Source organism: Acanthaster planci, linkage group LG03 (assembly GCF_054643075.1).
Source record: "Acanthaster planci isolate LZ-2023a linkage group LG03, COTS_SCS, whole genome shotgun sequence".
NCBI classification, from domain to species: Eukaryota; Metazoa; Echinodermata; class Asteroidea; order Valvatida; family Acanthasteridae; genus Acanthaster; species Acanthaster planci.
Genome location: NC_141779.1, coordinates 12,815,105 through 12,837,268, shown reverse-complemented (window position 1 = coordinate 12,837,268; position 22,164 = coordinate 12,815,105). Strand labels below are relative to the sequence as shown.

The following is a 22,164-nucleotide window of genomic DNA, read 5'->3' as shown; positions in this document are numbered from 1 at the left end:
TTCGTGGATAAGCCAACTGGAAGCCTTCCAGTTTTGCGAGCGAAACGGGGTGGTATTGAAGGCTAGATAGGAATTTTTTACCCCCTCTGCTTCGCTTCATACTCAGTATCGCACTAATTTTCGTCTTATGAAAGGGGGCATGGAATAAGATTTCTAAGACTCGAATACCTGTAAAGGAAAGCTTTTTTTTACGACGGTGACTTTCCACGTCCTCCGAAGCGGTACGATTGACAGGCTTCAAAATTTTGTTTTTCTTGAATGTGCACTGAAAATGTCCATATTCATGAGCGTCATGTCATTAAAGGTATCACACTTTTCTACATTACTTTTGAGGAAGTTGCACTTTTTACTTGTTTATCGTGTGAAGCATTTATGTTTGGACAATAGAATTGGCCATTATTTTTTCAACAGTTTGTTGCTGGGTATTTTGAAGGTCACTTTATGTACTTTCACTTTTGCTCTCTTGACAAGGAGTTCCTCGTGTAAATAGTGCCGTCTAAAAAGTATTGATGAAAGGATTTTCTACGAATAGAAAACCCGTACCACCTTCCTGTCATTTCAAATGAAAAGAATTTAGATCTGAGCTGAAGTTCCTCTACATAATTATTTCCTTTAAATTTTCCCTTTACAACAGATCCCAGATGCAATGTTGGTCAAAAGCCGACAAAGAAAATATCAGTACCGCTGCCCTTCCCACCCATATTCTTTGTTCGAATGAGATCACGCATCTCTCATTACCACAGAGTTTGTACGGGTGGGCAATATTCTTGCCTTTATACCTTTGCCATATTAGTGATAAAGAGACACATGCAAGTATTTTTAACAGGCATTTAGTATACAGGATGGAAAAAAGTAACCGAGATGTTATTGCTAATTGTTACAGAAGTAGGGCACATGTAAATCAAAGGGAGGTATCATCTATTGGGTTTGAATCTCCTCTTAAAAATTACACCTTGATCATACCATATCAAGACGTTCACGGTTGACTAAGCAGTGACAAATTTTATGAAAGGGGCCATTTAAGGCATTGCTCCACTTTTCGTTCAGTGGCCTTATTAACATCACACATCATAACATCTTACATCATACTTTCATCATACATCATACTTTCAAATTTACAAGTGGGTGAGGAAAACCTTGCAGTGAAGTTATTAAGTGGGTGTAATGAGACTTCCAGTATATTTAACAGGTGAAAGAGAATGTTGAAATAAAAATTAACGAGTGGGTGGGGAGAGACTTGCAATTTCTTAAAACATATGCAGGCGTACATGAGAATGCAGATTACAAAAGCATTGCGCGGTTTTGTTGTTTCGAAGTGGTTAAAAACGAGGAGCCTTGAGGAATTGGCAGATGCTTTTGCTAAAAACTATCCAGAACGTCCTCCTCTAGCTAAGGCAACGATTTGGCACGGGAACGAGCTCAAACTTATCTTTGACTGAGCCTTTAACCCCATGACAAAATTGACACCACAAAAACCACAAACGAGAAGTGGCGCCATTTTTTAAATGGACCCTTTCATAAAATTGGTCAATGCTCAGTCAGCCGTGAACGTATTGATATGATCAGGGAGTCATTTTAAGATTCAAACCTAACAGATGATATCTCCCTTTGATTTAAATTATCCCTACTTCTGTTACCATTAACAGTAACATATCAGTTTCGTTTGTTTTGATCCACAGTTTTGATCCCACAGAATTATTTGTTGTTTTGTGAGGAATTATCAAGTTTGTAATAACGGCCAGTCATAGTCTGACAACGACTACAGCGGTGTCGAGGCAAAAGATGGGTCTGAACACACTGCCGGACTAAAGAGAAAAAAAGGTCAATATACGCGTATCACTGGTACATGTTCGTGTACCTGCCTTCGATGGTGACACAGTTGCGCCCTCGGATATCAGATACGAGCGATTTACAATAGTGCACCTCCAAGAGTTTGCAACGCGTTGGCCAATCACAACGTGCAAAATCTGTCGACCCTTCCAAACGCGCACTGGGTCGATACATTTCGCCAACTGTGATTGGCCAACGCGTTGCAAACTCTTGGAGGCTTACTGTATTGAATCCCTCGTCCCTCCCCCCCCTTTGTCTCAGGTGTTGGGCAAAAGATTTCTGCGAAAAGTATGCTCGACTAGAGACTGATGGGAGAAGCGCCAACTGGTGGGTTTGTAGGCGTGGTGACCGGACGATGACGTGTGGGGAAAGCACTGCGTAAAATTAGCAAGCAAACGAACGAGGTAGAAAGCAAACACTAAGCCAGCCAATTCGCCAGCAAGACGGCGAGCCGGGGAGCTCACCAGCCGTGGATGCAGCAATTCTGAGCCAACAGAACACGCAATTAATCAAACAAGGCAGCTCGTTCCTGTAGCCTCGACTTCTTTCAGGCTAGAACACTGTGCATGGCTGAGGAGTTGAGCTATCAGCCTAGAATTCTAAATGAGCTTGTTAAAATGGACAAGAAGAAAAGCTTTGGCTACTCATGGTGCTAAGTTAAACCGTTTAATGCATCAATCTTATTCCCCCGTCGTCTAAAACTACTTGCATATAGTGTTTCATTTTGTCTGTCATAAATACATAATGCATCTCCATCTGCTTGCCCATTTGGAATACTAATTATTCAAGGGAGACAGTCAAACATTCATTAGACATCCTTTTGTAACCGGCAAGGTGTTTATACAGTGCTGCAGATACAGGCACCCAGTAGGACCAAGAGAAAGCGCTATTTTCCTAGCAACGGAGGCTCCTTTTTGGTGGGAACAGCGCTTCGCTGCTTAAAGGGAGACTGTGAGTGTCACTACCAGCCAAACAAACACTCCCCACCAGCATGGATCTTATTACCAGGGTGCTTCTACTCAAAGCGGATTGAAGTTTTTCCCTGTGTTTAATTTTATATAACAGCGGGCGAGACTCCAAAACAAACTTGAAACACAAATCTAAAGGCAAAAAAAGAAAGAAAAAACGATAACACAATGCAAACAAAGCAAAAGTACAAAAGGTACGTCTCTGATAAAAACAAAAGAAGGGTTTTTTTGTTTTAGATCATATAACACTCCAAAACCACATTTAAGAATGATAAGCTATTATCCGCAAACTGGAACCAATTAAAAAAAATTCCAAAACTCCCACTTTCACTATCAAAACTTACAGTGTGGCATATTTGTAATATGATTGCTTTGAAAACACAGATTAACAGCGGTAAAAGGAGTTGTAATTCATCGTAATTTACCATCTTCTATTATAGTCTGCCTGGTTTTAGTTAAGGGTAAAAATAGCAATAGATACGCATCAAGTTAGAGCGTCCGTGATGTAAATTGTACTTGGGAATTTGTTTCTACAACTTTCTACTCCTCTTGAATGTAAGAGACCTATCTGACACCTCTTTTCAATTACTCTCACTGAAAAGTATAAATACGTTTATGTGTTTCATGAAAGTATTTGTGAGAAAACTTCACTCACTGGTTTGTTATCGTGAACCGGAAAAAAAGTTACCAACATTAAAACAAGTTTATGACAGAAAAATGTCCAAACTCTGACAAATTTCAGAGCAGTGACGGCTGTAACCCCGAAGCTTTTGGACTGGATGAAATCCCTAGCTACGATCTGTTTTGGCCTAAAACTCACATTAAGAAACCACAATGGCTTTAAAATGACAAAACTTCAATCGGGTTAAAAGGGACACAAAGGAGCATTAAAAAAACCAACGTTCAGTAGGCACTTTCAAAATAGGGTCAACAAGCAAGGCGTCTTGATGTTTTGAGTACATTGTCAAAGCTTTTGTATAATTCACGAGCACCTGTTTGTATATGTTATAGCCTTCACTTGATCTGTTCATGCGTAATCTTAAGGCGGTACCCTTTCCTGACAGTGGAAACCAGTTTCATATCCAGCTGCGAGGGATTCCAAACGGCTTCGGGAGCAATATTTAGAAAGCCTTACAGGAGACTCATTTTGGATTGATCAAGATCACGTTAATGTAATAATCTTATGATGAAAAAAAGGCCTGAATCAATTTACACTTCTGTGTGACCTGGAAAAATAAGCAAATAATGAATCAATTCGTTTGGAAACGTCCACTTAACACCGCATCAAAGAAAATGTAGGTGATCAGTATGGCAGGTGAGCCCCTTTTAACAAATTTTTAATATTATGGCAATATCTCATCTTCATCACATTTCAGCAAAAAAAACATAAACAAACTGGCAACATGTCATGCCAGAGATGCACTCTCCACCCGTGTATAGGATTATTTTAATTAATCAAGCGCGATGTGCGTTATAATGCGATCTCCGCATTTTATGAAAGCGCGATGATGGGCGATTTGTTTCCACATGCAGACCATCCAGGGCATGGATTGCACTGCATTGGGCCGTCATTGATTGTACATTAGGCCCTAGGCTGGAAAAGGCGAGCTGTGTCATCAAATATCTCTATAAACCCAGGGCGCGCAGAGTCCAAAGGGCATGCAGAAACGATGATAATGAAGCTTACACGACAGATGAGAGCCCGGGAGCAGACAAGGGCTATCATTTCATGGTCAAAAATAAAAAAGACGATGGTATGTGTGGTTTACATTAGATGATAAGATGATCAACGATAGAGAGTACTCAATACGTTGCATGAGATTTCTTTTCATGAGGAAGTCTGGGAATCAATTCGTACTGTCTCGTTGTTTTGTAGACAATTAGCTTCGTTTAGTTTGGGTATTGTACGCAACTTTTGGACACTTCTACAGTGAATATCGCAATATTTCAAGATACACGTATGCTCCGTAGAAATGTAAGGTATTTTGTTTTATTTGCAAGCGTAATACACACGGAGCCCGGCTGAATACCACAAATTAGACATCAAGCCAAGCTGTTCTCCAAAACAACAAGTTCCGGGGATTATTACACAAAGGCCCCTGTTGTGGCGGCAGAAATTCTGCCCGATGTTGCATAAAATAACAGGGCCAAATTTTGTTGAGCTGCTACGCGGCCGAGGCAAATGTATGTGTTAGTAATGAGCTGGGAACCACCTATCAGAAGTATACAACTCATGACATTTGGCCACTGGCGTTCTTTTGCTGAGCAAAATATTTCCTTTGTTGAGGAGATTCTTACGCTTATCAGCTCTATGAAGTCGGCCACAAGTCCCTGACCATTTTCCAGATATTATGGACGGCTGAATGCCTCCACCATTTCCTATTTTGCCTATGCTCCAATCCAAGGGCCATCTAAAGACAGAGTTGCGACATCTTCGAATTCGAAACCATTTTGGTACCAAGATTTTCGGGAAAGAGAATCTCTTGAGGGTACTGCAGATATGTATTTATGCAAAATAAAAAGTCCATCTCAGATCTCTCTCTCTCTCCCTCTCTCTCTGATGACTTTTCAGATTCCATAGTGGAACCCACACACAATGGCCAGAATCGGTTTTGAAAATAAAAATTAATATCATACCAGTACACTACCCGAATCCCATATCGAAGCTCCTGCTTGAATAACAATGCACACGGTTCTGCTCACAGATGGAGACGCTTGTGTTACTGCAGTGTGTTGTCGCAGTTATGTGCCTTCTGCACTTCCACTGCAAATGTAAGTGACTGAGAATGATAATCCATTATAATCACTGACGTATGCATAGTGATCTGTTGTCCCCACCTTCCAGTATTTTGACAAATCCATAAATCTATTTTGTTTGCAGATTCATTGGTGTAATAACCAAGCACAGAGTGTGTATGGCACGGTAAATACACTACGTGCATGAAGTCTCTGCGACAGGGTTCTCACTCATGAAGATCAGTGACACGTAAATGTAAGGACTAAGTCAGAAAGATAATGTTATTGTTCATAACAAGTTTCGGACTTGGGCCACTATTGCATGGCAATGTGTTGACTACAAAAAAAAGGTTTTATCGCGTCAACGCTGATCATCTCGGGCTGGAAATCTCGCATGGGCCTGTGAGAGTGGATGAAGCTTCCCAGCTTCCACGGGCATTTGTTATTTCCAGCCTTGAAGTGGCCTTCCTTCGTAAAACGTCATCATACCTGGAAAAGATAGAATTATCCTCCACTGCAGACGTCGTATACAGTGGAGTATCAGGGGGGACAACTTTCCCCAAACGGAATTTTTCAGTTCATCATATATCAATTATATTTTTTAGCAAATATTAGCACCAAATCTCCTAAGAAAACAACACACACACACAAAGCTGTATAAGCCGCTGGTCGCATGTTACTACTTACTTAATCCTCTTCGTCCCCAGTGGGACAAAAGGCGTCAACTATTTGTCTCCAACGGGTTCTGCCCTCATCAGCGTGTACACAGGACTTAATTCTGGACATATTGAACATATAGACCTTTCTCTGGCTACAGCACCATATGTCTTCAGAACTTCCGGGGCAAGCGTGCATTTTGAGGCAAAAGCTGCTACAAACCAAGGGTGAACGTTATCTAGCGTTTTGCCGCTCAGAAAAAAAAATGAACAAAAAATGAAGCCAATAAGAAGAAGGCCTACAAGTATTACGTTAAACTTTTCCGCATTAAAAGGAAATCAAATAACAAAGACAGAGCACTGGGGAAAATATCACTAGAGCTCAACCAGAGCAAGACCATTTGGCAGTACAGTATAGAACATTAATTCCTTGTACATTACTTTTCGATTTAAATTGTTTGTTTTATCATCAGGCTTCTCTTGCCGTTTCTTGTGTGTAAAATTTCAAACGGAAGTCTAATTACAAGTGTCAAATGCCTGCACTGCAACCAAAAGTCCTAACAATGGCTTCACCTTAACAATTACTTCTACCTATGTACTGAAGTTCACCATGTTCATTGTGACATCAATCAGCATAATGAGCCTGTTTTAAATGACGCACGGTGCATTGCCGATTACGTGAGTGACAGGAACGAGTGGCATAGACTTTCACACATTGTTGCCGCAGGCTGATAGCGAACGTGTCGGGACGATGCATAATCACGGAGCTGCCGGTTTAAACGGACAAAAATGTAAGGCAGTGCAGAATATCTCAGACATTCCTGGATTACATCGCACTGAGCTTGGATCGATCGTCATGTTCACACCACGAACTCATGGGCATGCTCTGAGTCGTGATTCGTGTGGAAAAATGAACTTAAAGGAAAGAAATCAAAGAAAAATAGAAATAGAAAAGAAGCCAGTAAAGCGGTTAAGGTGCGCATTAGTAAATAAGCATCGTCCTCCGAGACTCAAGGATATATTCTCGTCAACGGAATTTGGAAAACAGTGAGAAATTAATAGCTTCAAGTAAAAAAATCGATGCTCTCCATCGTCTGTTTCATCTTTTTTCAGACTTTCTCTTTGTCTCGCCTGGAGTTCGTTATTTATTGCTCGTGATGTAAGAACAATGAAAACTCAGTGTTTTTATTTATTGTTTGTGGACAAACAGTGAAACATAACAGATTATAAACCGTTGCGATGTTTAGTTCAATGGCCGGTCTTTTCATGTGACACTATCCGCCTCGAGCAGAAGCACCTCTCATCGATTGAAAAGAGCTGCGTTGGTCAGAAGTGTTCAATTTGTTGGTAGCGATACAACGGTGACAGGTGCACTTCCTAGTCGTTCGTGAACCAGCGAAGTTCAGTTCCGATCAAAGAAGCGTCCGTTATTAAGAAAATAACGCCCTCTCTTGGTCCAGCTCGAAGTCCATACGTGTAGTATCGACGGATCACTAATTAGTGATTTGAACCGGTCACTGGATTTAAAAGCGTTCATCAATGCCTTTCCGTGCAGCTCCACGGGATTCATCTTATATGACCGAACAGGCGCCTTATACCTCCAGGGTGCGAGATACAGTATACTGGCCAATATATACATGTATACGCTCAGCTTGCAACTCCGCGAATTCCGCTATTGCCTTCTAGAATTTGATTATGGTGGTCGACGCGGGGAAACCTTTAGCATTTTCCTAAGGGATTCGTTTGTGCTGTACGGGTCAGTAACGTACACGTGACACTGCAGCCTTTATTGGCATATCTTAGGGCAATGTGAGCTAATATTTCTTTGGGATTTTCATTTTAATTAAGAAAGCCTCGCCTGAAAGAATTGAAAGACTCGAGTACATTACTTTGACAGTTTCAGTTATTTATTGAAAAACGTTTAGCTTCGAAAGGTAACTTTTTACAAAGTAATGTTATGGCGCAATGCCCCTGGGTAAGCATAGGACTCCTACCCCAATAATGCCGCACCCCCGCCAGCTTTCCCTTCCGGGGTGCCTGTGATGAACAAGGCCAGTTTTAACAAGCTGTCGGCTTTTTTCCGAACGTGTTTTTTTTTCTGAAAAGGCAATTTCGCCCAAAACAATTAAGTGATGCCTGAAAACCAGCTTAAATTGAGTATGTTGCCGTGTTGGGCAGTGTAAGGGCGTGACTTCATTTACTGCACTTGCTTAACAAGGCACAAAATGGGTCGAAAAATGCACAGTGCATCTGCACAAGCTGCAACACGTAAAGCCACAAGTCAGCGCAGGTGTAATGGAGGGTACCAGAACAATAGGAAGCTTACCACAAGATCCGTTTGAAATAGATAATTATTTGGAATTTACTCACGAACGTGGAATTTCCAAGGTGAAATTTAAGCATTTATATAAGTGACATTAGGTCAAAATTTCAACGAAGGAAACTGACTCTGGCTCAACAGGGAGTTCACACAAAACTGCAATTAAGTTATAAATACCCAAGAACAAAGAAAATACCCCACAGGGATACAAAAGATGTGTTTGTGTGTTCACGTCATACAATGATTATTACGGGCAAGCCTTGATGGGCTACAACCTTTCCGTCGGTGGCTGGCCTGACGCTAAAGCACATAGGAATTTGCTTAGCACAGAAAATGTGTCAAAATTAAAGCGCTTCGCTAAGTACATCATTCGGGAGGCTGGTTCTCTACAAGTTTTACTTTTTTTAAACTCAATGTTTTGTACTTAACAGCTCCATTATATTTGGTCCTACTCATTGCGGCATGAGCAGATATATTTTTCCCTTTATTACACAGATTCTGTATCTTGATTGGCCGAGAGCTAGTCACATTGCATTCGCTAATTTTGCAATCGTGCCATGCGCAACGAAAGGAAATCCCCCAGCAACCAAAGTACATCACCCGTAGAACCAGGAACTTCACGCACGGCCAACGGCATTGTGTGAAAAAAAAATGCCTACCGCTATACACTTTGCGCTTATTCCAAGGTGCTAGTGCTACTAGAGCTGGGTTCAAACATTTCACGAACAGGTAGTTTGGAAAGTGCTGATAAATTTCAAAATGTTTTAAAAGTCACATTGGCGTCCCTTTTGTATTTATTTTAGATCAAGGAAATCGATAGGAGAGGTGTTATAAAAAATATCGACTCCTTTATTTCGTGGTGTAGTAAACCTAGCCTCCCTCGGTGATTTATGGAGCAGTGCGACTTTCCCTCAGCTTCGCCTGGGGAAAGAAAATGCTCAGTGGATTACCTCGGGGGGATTATTTTAGCAAATGAAGCGGTCAGTATATATTTGTATAACACTAATTCAATTATGTGGCAATATCTGCATATATATACGAATGCTAACATACGATGCCGATATACAAGTACGCCTACCTTACTACTCCGATATACGGTATACGGTCATTAGTGTATATGCACATGTGGACGTACATGTACATGTACATTATGTATACACGTACATGTACATGTACATGTTTCAGTATACATAGACATAATAAGGTTTGGTTACTTGAACCGATCAAGCGTAGACATACGGTCGATCTGCTACGTTTATAGATGGGATTTTAACGGCAATCTCTCAAAGGTTTGCACACGGGTTCTAAATATACAATGAACAAAACAATCCACATATTTTACCTGATGTCAACTCAAGATGTAAGGTACTGGATAAGATCGTAGAGGCTATAAATAGTTATCTTTGAGGTCATGATTACACCTTCAATTAAAAAAAAAGCGACTGAATTTTAATCACCAAGTGCATGGATGAGAGGATTCATACTGGATGAGCAGTTCCTCATTTTGGATGTGTAAGAGCGCCTGCTAAACACAGACAGTGGATGTAGAGGTAACACTGATGGTAAAATGATCTACATGTTCATTTAATGCAAGGCACGGCGCAGAGCAATGCAACACACGAGTAATAATGATCTGCTGTTCGCTTGTGTTTATGTACGTGCACCATGATGCCCCATAATAGATGAATTGCTCTGTCATAAGATCTCTGTTGTTATACTGACCTTATGCTTGAGTTGAGATGTCATTCCTCTTCTCGTGGCTAAGGTGACCAGGCACGATGTGTAGTCGGTCCCCTTTTCCTCTCCAGATTTTGTGCTCCTGTGGCTGGCTAGTGTAGCATATAGTCTCGAAATACACGTACATTGCTGAATTTACGTTGGCGTGTAGACAGTGGGAACCCAAGCTACATCTGTAGCTGTCATCACCCCTCGTTCGTATCATGTGGAACATATAGTGTGCACGCACATCGCTGGGTAGGCGGTATTCCAGTAATGAATATTCATGCTGCGGAGGGTCAGGGAACACTGATGAGCACGCAGAGCAACTTCCCGCTAGCTTCGCTTGTAGTGTAATGATCATGCAAACCCTGATTTTGTGGGATATCCAACTTGAGCACATCGGCGGCTGATCAGCTTAGCCTAAAGAGGGGGAACCCCAGAAAATTAGAGTGCTCTCAGCCTCTGGCGCTCTGCTGTCCACCCGCGGCACTGCCTCACAGTGCGCTGGCCCACCACCAGCCTCGCTCGACACACTGCAGTCCACCAACATGCAAGCAGCGAAAGATCTACTGGTGATTATCATCATCGAAAGCTGCACACGGCTGTCTCTTTCCACTCGTGTTGCACACCGTCTCCGACTGAGAGTTATTTGGCTGTGGAGGAAAAATATGACGCCTTAATGTCCATCCTTACTTCACCTGTTAAGGGTATTTTCGGCTGTTAACCATCAAGGGGCCGGGTGTCGAAATCTGCCCCCCCAAAAAAAATATTTTCCGATAACATCGCAGTTTATTTTTCCAGGGGCTGAGCCTTTGGTAGTTTTAGAGTAACTCTTTAAGGTCATTTTTTCCCCAACTTTGTGATAATTGAACTGTTCTTGCTCAGTGCCCATATTCCCGGACAGGTGAGGCAAAGTGTTTCCACTGCATTGGTCAATGCACGCGGACTGGCATGCGTAGAGCCCTGAACATTATAAAATAATGATGGTAACAACAAAACCATATGTCGATTGAGTTCAAACTTCTTACTTGTAACGATAAGGGGAGAGCCTTTCCATTCACGCCAATTTTTTTTAAATTAAACTTGGCACAGCCGAGTTCTGGGCGAGGGGAGGAATCTCCCAGCTGTGAGATGCAAATGGGCCAAAACAACTCGGCTCTTTGAGGGTTAAAATTAATGTTTCTAACAGCTTTAAAAGCTGGACTAATTGAAAAAACTGCAACAAAATAATTTTACGAGCAGGGAATTATACACGACATCTGGTCAATATACACGTCCCAACAGTCATTATGGACTGCTTCTTAAGAAGAAAATAAAATTCAGGATTAAGTAACTACCCTTAACTTCTAGGATCTAGAAAAATCAACCTCTTCTAAACAGAATACTATAATACGATATTAATCAATGATGACAAATATAAGGGCAATGACACCTCAACAGGTTTGAATCCGGGCAATTTGCTATTCAGTGTTCGGCCCCCACGAAGATGGCAGGGAGGGGTATTTTTCCCAGTGCATCATGGGAAACAGTCAAGCTGCTATTCGTCAGCTGCGCCGGCTGTGCGCAGGGAACTTGAACTGTTCTCAATGCGTGTCTGGGTTAAAGATCCGAAAGTGTTTCTCAGTGTCGCTGTTAAAATCAATGGGATTGTGGCTTCGTGGGGCAGGAAATGCCCCGACGAATGAATAAAATAAAACATTTCGTACTAGCATCTGCTCCATTGCTATATGTCGACTGAAAACTTGAAAAATGCAATTTGCCTCTCTCTCTAGCAACCTCTTCCAAGGTGGCGCACTATATTAAGATTCGCCCGTACAGGAAATAATTTTCTGAAGATTTAATTTTCATTGTACATCTCATAAACCTAATGAACATTACATGGCCGCGTCCTGTACATTTTCTAAAGACTCACACTTATTTTACAAGCTAGGTTCGTTTTAGTTTGATAACGATGACAAATAACGAGGCATGGAACGCCCTCTGGCAAAGAGTAAACATGTCTCCTGTTACAAATGAGGGACACAATAACACCTTTGTAGATTGGTCAGTTTGGACCTTGCAAAAACAGAAACAAAACCAAAACAAAAAACAGATATGGAAAAATCAAATCCATTAGAAGTGAATTGTGTTAACCCCCAGCGATGGAATCTGACAGTTTGGACTGTCACAAATCACGACTTTTGACCTCCTGACCTCATAGTAAACAACATTGAGCCCATCTCAATGACCTTTTAAGTTGGACCTGGACACTAATTTTGGAGGGGGGATGAGTCACCGGAGCAGTCTGGTTATCCCAGAACTTAGTGGGAAAAAAGGTACTCCCATTATGTTGTGTACAATTTCCTATAACTACAGCTTTGCACAAATTCGGTCCCTCCATAGCTTTTATAGCCTAAATTCCATTTTAATGCCACTTGACTTGTACATACCAAAATCAGTTCAAGGATGCTGATTTGCTCATCACAACTTTCCTCTGGTGGCCCAAGGGAGGGGGGTAGACCACCTACCCCAATATCCGCCACTGCATCCCCTACCTTTTAAGCCCCTCCCCCTAAATGGACCAAGCCATCAACGGGTTTGTCCTTCGAGTTGGCAGACGTATACACTGACTTTAACATTCCACTGCTTACAAAATAAGTTCAAAATGATTTTAGTATGTGGTAGTTGAAAATGTGAGACTCCAGTGTCCTAAAGGTAAGTTTTCCGAACTTCTGAGTCGGAGGGTTAAATGAATTCAAGGTTTCCTCTTGCACAAGCACATCCTTGCACAGGTATAGGCAAAGGTTTTGTCATGTGGTTTACCTTGTATTAAAGTGCCATTCGATGCATGTGTTATGCTTTGTAGATCTTGATCTGCACGATTGCTTCATTCTAGAGCACTAACCCAAGGATTTTAACAAGACATATTACGGGATCCCGCTAGAACAAGTCAATGTTTATCCACTTCATTGCTAGGGACGTCATTACTGTCTGCAAGGTATATCTGCCCTGGTATGATTGCCGGAACGAATGCGTGTCCTTTGCGCCCTCTTTCTTTTGAATGCGACAGCATCAACAGAGGGCATTATGACTTAAACAGAAGACTCGTTTAGTCATCGACAGATTCGTTTGAGGTCATTGCACTTGTACGGGGATCTTTGGACAAAATAATTTTTGTATCGAATTTGAATGTGCGGACCCTCAGCATGACATTGTTAAAACTCTTGCAAATTCTGCCAATTTAAAGTCATGCAGGCGTGGCCACTGGTTACTCGTCTAGCACAAACTTAAACGCCTGGTAAAAATATGTTTTATCCACCAAGAAAAATATCTAATATCGTAATGCCCCCCCCTTCGTGAGCAGTAATAACACTCATGACATCTACGAAATGCATGTGGCTAAAGTCGTCAGTACTTTGAAATTACATATTACAATGCCATCAATATCAAATGATTTTAAAAATGACCACTGATGACCTAGTCAAATTTCGCGGAGTTGTTGAATTTTTTTTGCTTTGATTTTAATACTTCTTTTCACATCTAGCACTGACAGTAAGCAAAACATTTTTCATTACTGACTGGCCCTGTTTTCCAATTTGGTTTGAAAGACGCATTCAGAATTCTGTGACTACAAGTAGCCTAGATTTAATTCACGCAGCGATTATCCCACATGGCTCATATTTTCATATTTTCAAAAGAATCCTATTCAAAATAACTAACACTTTTGGGTTTTAGTTGACTGTACTGGGCGTTTGAAATATCGGGGTGCCCTCCATCAATTTGTCACACAATCAATAGCAAAACATGTTTTTATACTGTAAACATTTAGTTTGCGTGCGCCGTCTTGGTCTTTTTTAATTTGATTGTCAAGGCGGGGTCTGAGATATATATATGTTGCATCAGAAAAGGTGTTCCCAATTGTAATTGGTTGCAGCTGGGTTTCGGGGAGGTTGCGTTTCATTTTCTTGGTTTGTATTTGTTTTTGGTTAGTCTTGTTTTTATTTCACCCTCAACCCCTGATCAACAGAAGGGTGGACCAAGGGGGAGGGGGTGGCAATGGGAGCCATGCCTTCCCCCCTCCCCAAAATGAAGATTTTGCAATCAATCAGATTGAAAATAGAGTCTTAATTTAATGGAGGTTGTTTTGCATGGACAGAGCCACTTTCAGAAAATTGTTTCTGAGCGGCTGCTCAATTGTGGTGTAGTAAATTAATGCAAAAGTGCACCGGGGACGCTGCGTACTTGTTTTGCCACCCCTCCCCCCAATTTTGGTCTGGGCACGGCCTTGGATAAAAACCACAAGGAGTACATGCTGCGACAATGACATGGAATGCAGGCGACGTAAAATGAAACACAAGCCTACTCATATTATACATTCTGAAAAAGCCGATAAATCATAGCACAACGGGGTGATAGGCTGGATGACAGCACGTACCTGAATGATCAAAGCTACGGATGGGTTATAATATACAATACGACAACGGGGGCGCTGTCCCAAAAGAATGGTCAGAGCCGGATGGATACAGAGAGGGCGTATTCAGAATCCCGTTCTCGTGTTGGACGACAACGAGACTGACTACGGGGTTCCCAGTGACAAGAATCAACATGTGAACACACTGTTCGCGGACAGGATTCTCACTCCCCACTTACTGGGGAGTGGATGCGTCGTCAAGAACAAAGATGGCAGACATGGGTACATACTGCAACTTAACGTTAATTTCGTAACATAAAATTGAAAGTACTCACAATAAGGAAAATATAGCCGAGAGCTTGTATGCATGCATAGCTTTAGGGGCGACCTTAACCGTTTTATAGGGATATTTTGAGATTTGATTTATGATAAGATTAGGAATATCATCTTATCTTTTCAATGAGTGTTAAAACGGCGACTAGTATCTTGAATTTTAGCGTAGCTTCACTCCACTTGCACGTCGGCGTTAATTTTGTTTAATCAACAAAACGAAAACACTCATTGTGAGTCTCAGGAGAACGGTGTTCGAATACGCCCAGAGAGTTGTGACAGAGCTCAGCCTATGCCGTTTTGTTTAAAAAGAGGGCGGCCAGTTGTGCACTTCAGTTTTACTGCTCAGTCAGTATATTTGGCGAACAACAGATCAAAGTTAACGACCATTGTTTCGTTCGTAACACAGACCTATTATGGACACTAGGGGGAATGAATATACAGGTAAATGACGGAACTTGAAAACACGTACCCTCCTCCGCACACTGCAAAAACTGGGGTGTTAAATTTAACACCCAGGTGTTATCAGAAGACTAAACCAACACTTTTGACATATGTTAAAAGTTTTGGTGCTATTTAGTGTTACTTTTAACACCCTCCAGTGCACTGTAACACTTATTGGTGTGCAAAGTAACACCAGCGGTGTTAAAGTAACACCCTATGGTGTGGTCATCTAACACCAAAAAGTGTTGCTTTTAACACCAGAGTTTTGCAGTGCAGAGCTACAGTCGAGTTGTTCATATTCTGAATTCTAGCTAAAGTAAACCAAAGCACCAAGTAATTATAAACCTACCTCAACTCGCACCAATATCCGAGCAAAAGTCGTTTTGCGTACCACAGCTTAACGACTGTTAGTTCCTACAAACGCAATCGTTAGCGTTTACGCTAGCCCTTCCCATATCACTTTTTCATGGCGTAAGAAAACTATGAAGAGCAGCCTTTCTTGCTCCCACAATGTCAGCTGATGGGGCTATTGTTTGACTCACCTTCGACATTTACCTATGAGTGATATCCCGAAGCCACACACAAAATTATAAGAGAATGATATTGTTCCCTGTTTCGAGTCTAATCAGACCAGCGGGTGTTGACCAGCGAAAGAAATATCCTGTTCCTTCCTCAAGCTACAATAACTGATCTGTCCCACTGGCAGGCGGCACTGTTGATTAGGTCTGCTAAAAGACAAAATGCGTCACGTATGAGTCAATTCAATTTCATGTGAAGCAGGGCCGGGAAAAATGAAAATGTCATTTTACCAGCGGCGTGTATTTCACGAAGTATTTGAAGAAGCCGAGTACACAGTCAACAGCTCTGTCTCGTGACCTCATAAAGTAGCAAAATAATGTAATAAAAATACGTCTTCTAAGACTATGGCAAAAGGCCCTTGCGGCGACAACCGTCTACTAACTCTGAGTACAGAAGATAACATACGCATCAAAATGTTTCTTGGATTGTTTCCAGTGGAGGTGCTTTTAAAACTTACTTGGGCTTGCTTGTCAGTCTTACCTTAGCATCAGGCTGCAAGCCAAAGGTATATGAGAAAGAGAAATGACCCTGTTATCTATTGAATCAAAAAATAAGGAGGGCCTGACGTTTAGCAGAATTTTTCTCAAAAGCAAAATGACGGGGACGGGGACAAACAAGCAGGCAGGGAGTAAACCAAGCATGGACAAAATGCAGGAGGACAAAAGAAAGCTGGTGGCTGGATATCTCCTTATTTATGATTTGTATTTTAGGTCACTGGTCATCAAGCAGTTTGCAGCAGTTTTGATTTACATATCTACTGAATCATTAAGATTTGTTTCCCTCTTTTAAGTTGTTATTGATCACATTAGACTCAAGAAGCTCTAGTATCGGCAGACGTATTCGTCACGTATAGGGACTACCATCGTACTTTGTCCACGTTTTCACAACCAAATTTCTCAATCCCCTGCTCGTATAATACGGGAGGTCGTGATCATTCTAAAGTTTTCTCTGTATGTGAGGCCGCACCGCCTTCTCACTGGTTAGATATCCACCACGAGTCCTCAAACCACGGGAGAGCGTAGGCAAAGGCGAATCCAGAACCAAATTTTCAGGGGGGGTAGGTGGCCAAAAATGTGGAAATCTTTCTCGAGTTTTTTTACACGCTTCAGGGAGATTTTCAATCAAGTAATTTACTTTCATTTTATTCTTTATTTTTTCAATTTCATTTCTTTCTTTTTTTGACGGGAGGGGGGGTAATCCTTTTGGTTGGCCATGCCCCCGTTCCCCTTTGAGCGTATGTGGCGTAGTTACAAAGTTCAAGCCTTTATGGAATGAACGCTGTGGCGCACTGTATCGTGAATTGCTTCTGTTTCCCGCCATATACTGGATGGCTTTTTGAATGCGACTACACACCCGTATCTTCCTACACAAACACGCACAAAGAATCAAAAGTGTATTTTGGTTTCCATGACAGTGCTGTTTGCTGGTAGTTATACTCTCAAACTTGTACTTAATGCTTAATTTGCATGCTGTCTCAATTTTTCTTATCTAGATATACATGTACCTCTAGTTTTATCCCTAAGAGACAAAAACGAAGAAAGTCGTATAATTTGGAAACGAAAAAATGGCTATACATCCCTGGCTGTTAGAAACAATATAATTATGGGCTACATGTCATATTGACAACATATTGCTGCGGCTGGGCGTATCCAACATTAGGTGTGGGGGGGGGGCAAATCCAAAAGCGAATGCAGCTTGATGTTAGGGAGAAAAAACTCACAAGCCTTGCGGTCCCGACATCTTTGCTTATATTTCCTGGTATTGTTGTCTTTAGGGTCTTGGTACGAATATTTGATAAATAAAGATACTGATTACTTTCTTTCCCACTCACCCATGAAGGATTCTTTGTAAAAAAAAAATCCGTTGGGGGTGGAGACAAGTTGCTCCCCGCCCCCGCTGGATACGCCACTGACATATTCCAAGTTGCCTTCGCCTGCTATTTTCGCAACGATACTTACCGCTTCCTGATTGATCTCGCATCACAAACCCAGTGGCATCACCATACAATCAATCAAGCATTGTTAAGCCAGGGCACATTATAACAAAGTGACGTTCACCATTACCCAATAAAGGTATTTGAGAAGTCTTGCTTTTCTCAAATGAAAGACTCAGGATAGTTATGATTAGTCCAAATGAAAAGCTTCGTAAAAGGGCACCATTTACATATCACACAGCATATAAATATGACAGTGAAGAGGGAATTAATACGACCAAAGATATTTGAGTACTTAAGATCCACGGCCTAGAAAATGGGAGCTGATGTAAATATGCCTTATCCCTTCAGGGAATTCCGCACTTTTACGCCGGTGGAGGGTTTATATTTAGAGCCCGCATACATCATCAATCACCTTCGGACTTATAAACTCGGCAGTTTTCAAACAAGATAACGGAGCACAATTCTGATCACTAACAAAGCACGAAAGACGTGAATTGCGTTTCCTGACCACGCTCGTTTCCTCCAAATTCAAAAGGTAAATATTACACACGAAAACGTAGTGCCTCGAATTGCGTCATTAAGAATGATGTCAAGAGACTTTGGATTTTGTAAAGGAATCTTGAGTAGTTGTTATCCCTGAAGGCTACAACCACTCCTTCCCGGTCAGAAAATAAGTTTCTTGTGATACTGGACATTACAGTTACGTCAGCCAAATCATACAATTATAAGCAGTCAAATATCTATTCTTTCCGCCAATAATAGCAAGAGAGTTTCGACTTCAAATGAGTTGTAAAAGTCGTGACAATTTCGTAAAGACTTTGTAAAATTGTCCAACCTTAAATGTTGCTCGAGTCTTGGTTGAAATTTGATGCTCGATTTATGGAAAACATTTTGGGCAATCTTTACTTTCCTTGTTTGATGCTGTATTGTTACTTTTTCACCCCCTTGTCGCAAACCCCTTGGACAGAACAAGACAAATCACTGATCTTATGGCGTACAGGGCGTCCCAGAAGCTTATCTCAAGCCCCATTTAAAGAGACCATGCAATTATTTTTGTTGCTACACTGGAAATTATACCTTTTTTTTCGATGAATCGTATCTTCAATTTCAATTTTGCTATTGCATTTTCGAGACTTGTTTGGTTTTAATGCTAAAGTGAATTTGCATATTCATGACACTGAACCAAAATGTCGCATTAATTTTCTTGTTTGCTTTTTTTTTTTTAATGCTGAATTTGTTCATATGTATGGTTATAAATTTGACTTGTTTAGGCAATTTATTTCTTTTAGTCCATGACAATCCGGCGAGCAACCTTTACTCAGAAGTAATTTCAAACAGCAGACTTCGGGTTCAAAATTTGAATATGAAAACGTAACCTGAGCAGTGTCTTCCCTGATTTACGTCAGAACAACAGTGCTCTAGCTTGTCCAGAAAGCTTGAACAATTGTTAATGTAAGTGTAAAGTACACTTTTCAATGCAGTTAACTCCGAAACGATTTCAAACAGCTTTCATACATTGTAGAAGAGTAAAAGGGTGTGCCAAAAAGAATCTACATTAAATACGGGTGTTTCACAATAGTACACATCCAAGAATTTGCAACGCGTTGACCAATCACAGTGCGCAAAATCTGTCGACCCTATGCGCGTTTGGAAAAGGTTGACAGATTTCGCGGACTGTGATTCGTCAACAGGTGGCAAACACTTGGGGGCACACTGCTGTGAATCACCCATGTTCATTGCATGGATTCCTAATCAGAATGTCCACAGAACCTTTTTAGCGGAATATGAAAAATTGCATTAGGTTTCATCACATCGACTTTTCCATGCATTAAAACCAAGATCTCTAGTCCCTCGTGGGCTGCATTATTGTGTCGCGTGTCTTCTGCGGCTTGGCAGCGATTCAGCCCAGCAGGAATTCCTGTTTTGTGCAATTTGGATCTTTTCAGCCAGCTGAGGCTATGTACGCACGCATCAGTGTTGCATTGACCTCTTTCCTTGTCGTTGCGGTTCTCATACTAATGGGCCTACCTCAACTATTTGAGAAATTCGTTTTCTGTTTAGTCCGATTTATTGGTCTACTTGTCACTTTTTGGAGACTAAATTGTAAGGTGCTTGAATTTATGTTTCAATCTTTATAACAAGGAAAGCAACCGAAAACAGGGTTTTAGATTTAAATGTTGAAGTGTTCTACAGTCACGGCCTAGGCTGGGTGAGCTTCACAATTTTACGGTCAACATGCGGAGAAAGACGGTTTCAAAGCAGAAAAGTGCTGTTAAAAAGGTTAAGAAAGTTGCACACCAACGTCGCTGGAATTATTTAGTTGGGCGAGCACCATCTGCAATTTCGGGCGAGAATCTGAAATTCCTTAAAAAAATTATTATCATCTCACCGTCATAAACTAAGTTTCTATTTTTTGACAGTTGGTCCGTGAAAGCAATGTCGACTAATTGGCGAAATTTAGAGTAAACACATCAGATTATTATATTACGTTTTAGGCCCGATCATCATCCACAAATTCCTCATCCAGGTCATTCCCAATGTACAGTTTATTTCTCCTGCGACCAGCCATTTGATATTCTGAAAAATGAAATTTTTAACCAGCGCTTAACATGTAATGGACTTTGGTGCAAATCAAGCGAATTTGGCGTCTGCTGACGAGTACATGTAGTGGGAGGTTGAAAGCAGGATATTGATTATTGCTGGATTTAGCTGAAATGCCCCGTGAAATGTTCCGTTACTACTTTGCAAAAAGCTGTGCTGCTGAACTTCTACCGAGTGGTGTTGAGTTGACACCGTATGATGTTGACTGGACACCATTCAACGTTGAATCAAACATGAGTTGTTTTGATTTCAAAGTAATTGGACTGCGAGGACAACGAGCAGTGTTGAGTTGACGCTTTATAGAGTTAAATGAACACCACGTTGCGTTGAATTGTTAAAAACGGTTTTCAATAGACATCGCATGTAATCGAAAATACATTTTTTTTAATTGAAAGAGCTTGGACTAAAGGTCAAAGTGGGAGGCTGAATGGACAATGTGTGGCGTTGAATGGAAACTGCATGTATGGTGTAGACACCATCTGGTCCTGTAACATTACTGCGTTCAGAAAATGCCGAATGGAATTGAATTAATGCAGAGTGTACATAGGCCACGTGGTGTTATTTTACGCAGCAGTTTTCAATCGTGAAATAAACTCTGCTTCCGCCCAGACTCCGATGAAAAGCCCCGTCTCAAGTATTACATTACACTTGTAGTGCGCCATTAATCTTTTACCTCTGTGAAACCAGATGTACGGTTTCTTGACTTTTATCTCGCTGATAGCCATCGGCCGTTTCTCTCCGCTGTCGATCACTCTCCAACTCATCTAGGACTTACAAGGACATTACTAACGCGAAGGCGTGGGCGCCACTTCTTCAGAGGATCTTTTTCACGGCCGGAAGCCGACGGAAGATTGGTGTTAATTAGCAGACTACTGTTTGGTGCAAGAAATAATTAGGAAAGACGGCAGTCGGTCAAACTGCTCTTAGAACGTGTGAACTCCCCGATATTCCTACGTACTGAGCATTACCATATCACTGTAACAACACATGTATGCATAACAAGGCCGTCTTTTCTACTCTCAACATGTTTACTGTCATCTGTTGGATTAAACGTCTTTTTCGAAACAAGTATCCAGTGTGCAATAGCACACCAGTAAAGACTAGCCTACGTTACATTTTATAAAACCTAAACTTAAATTTTAAATAGAAAATTAAACACTTGAAATCTGTAACTTTTTTCAGTATATGGCACATGTATAAACACACACGACACAGTAAATTCTAAGTATTATTCATGTTCTTATCGCCACAAGCACAATGAAAAAAAACTTGAACGCATAATGTGATAATGTGTTTTCAACTGAACAGTTAGACATATTTTATTCGAGCTGTAGTACTTTTAAACGTTTCGCTATTTTCCTAATAGATAGAGTAACTGTAATACTGTGCATTAAATGTTCATAATCAACGAAAATCTGAGCAACAAAAAGGAAACAATCGTTGTAGTTTTCCAAACAAGTGGCAAATGCCCCGTTTGTTCCGTGTGTACTACCACACCCAGCCCACATCCGTCACATATTATGCCGCCTGCAAGACGGTGAAAACTGAACTATAGTATTAATGAAACAGCCGTTCGTGATCACGCCAAGCCACGCTCCACACCTTTCCCCCTTTGATTTGCGGTCGAGAAGAACAGGAGCTTTTTTGAAGTGTCA

At 41.2% G+C, this 22,164-nt stretch overlaps 1 protein-coding gene across 2 annotated transcripts in view; it reads right to left on the bottom strand.

Moving 5' to 3' along the window:
• Nucleotides 1-22,164, bottom strand: part of LOC110985727 (uncharacterized) — a 91,983-nt gene that overhangs the window by 27,950 nt on the left and 41,869 nt on the right. The window contains exons 3-4 of one of the 2 annotated variants that reach the window (XM_087134545.1): nt 10,233-10,882; nt 5,436-5,562 (exon numbers count right to left, since the gene is read on the bottom strand). The gene's annotated coding sequence lies outside the window, so the exon portion shown is untranslated. The remainder of the gene's footprint in view (nt 1-5,435; nt 5,563-10,232; nt 10,883-22,164) is intronic. The other variant, XM_022246957.2, reaches the window with a different exon arrangement.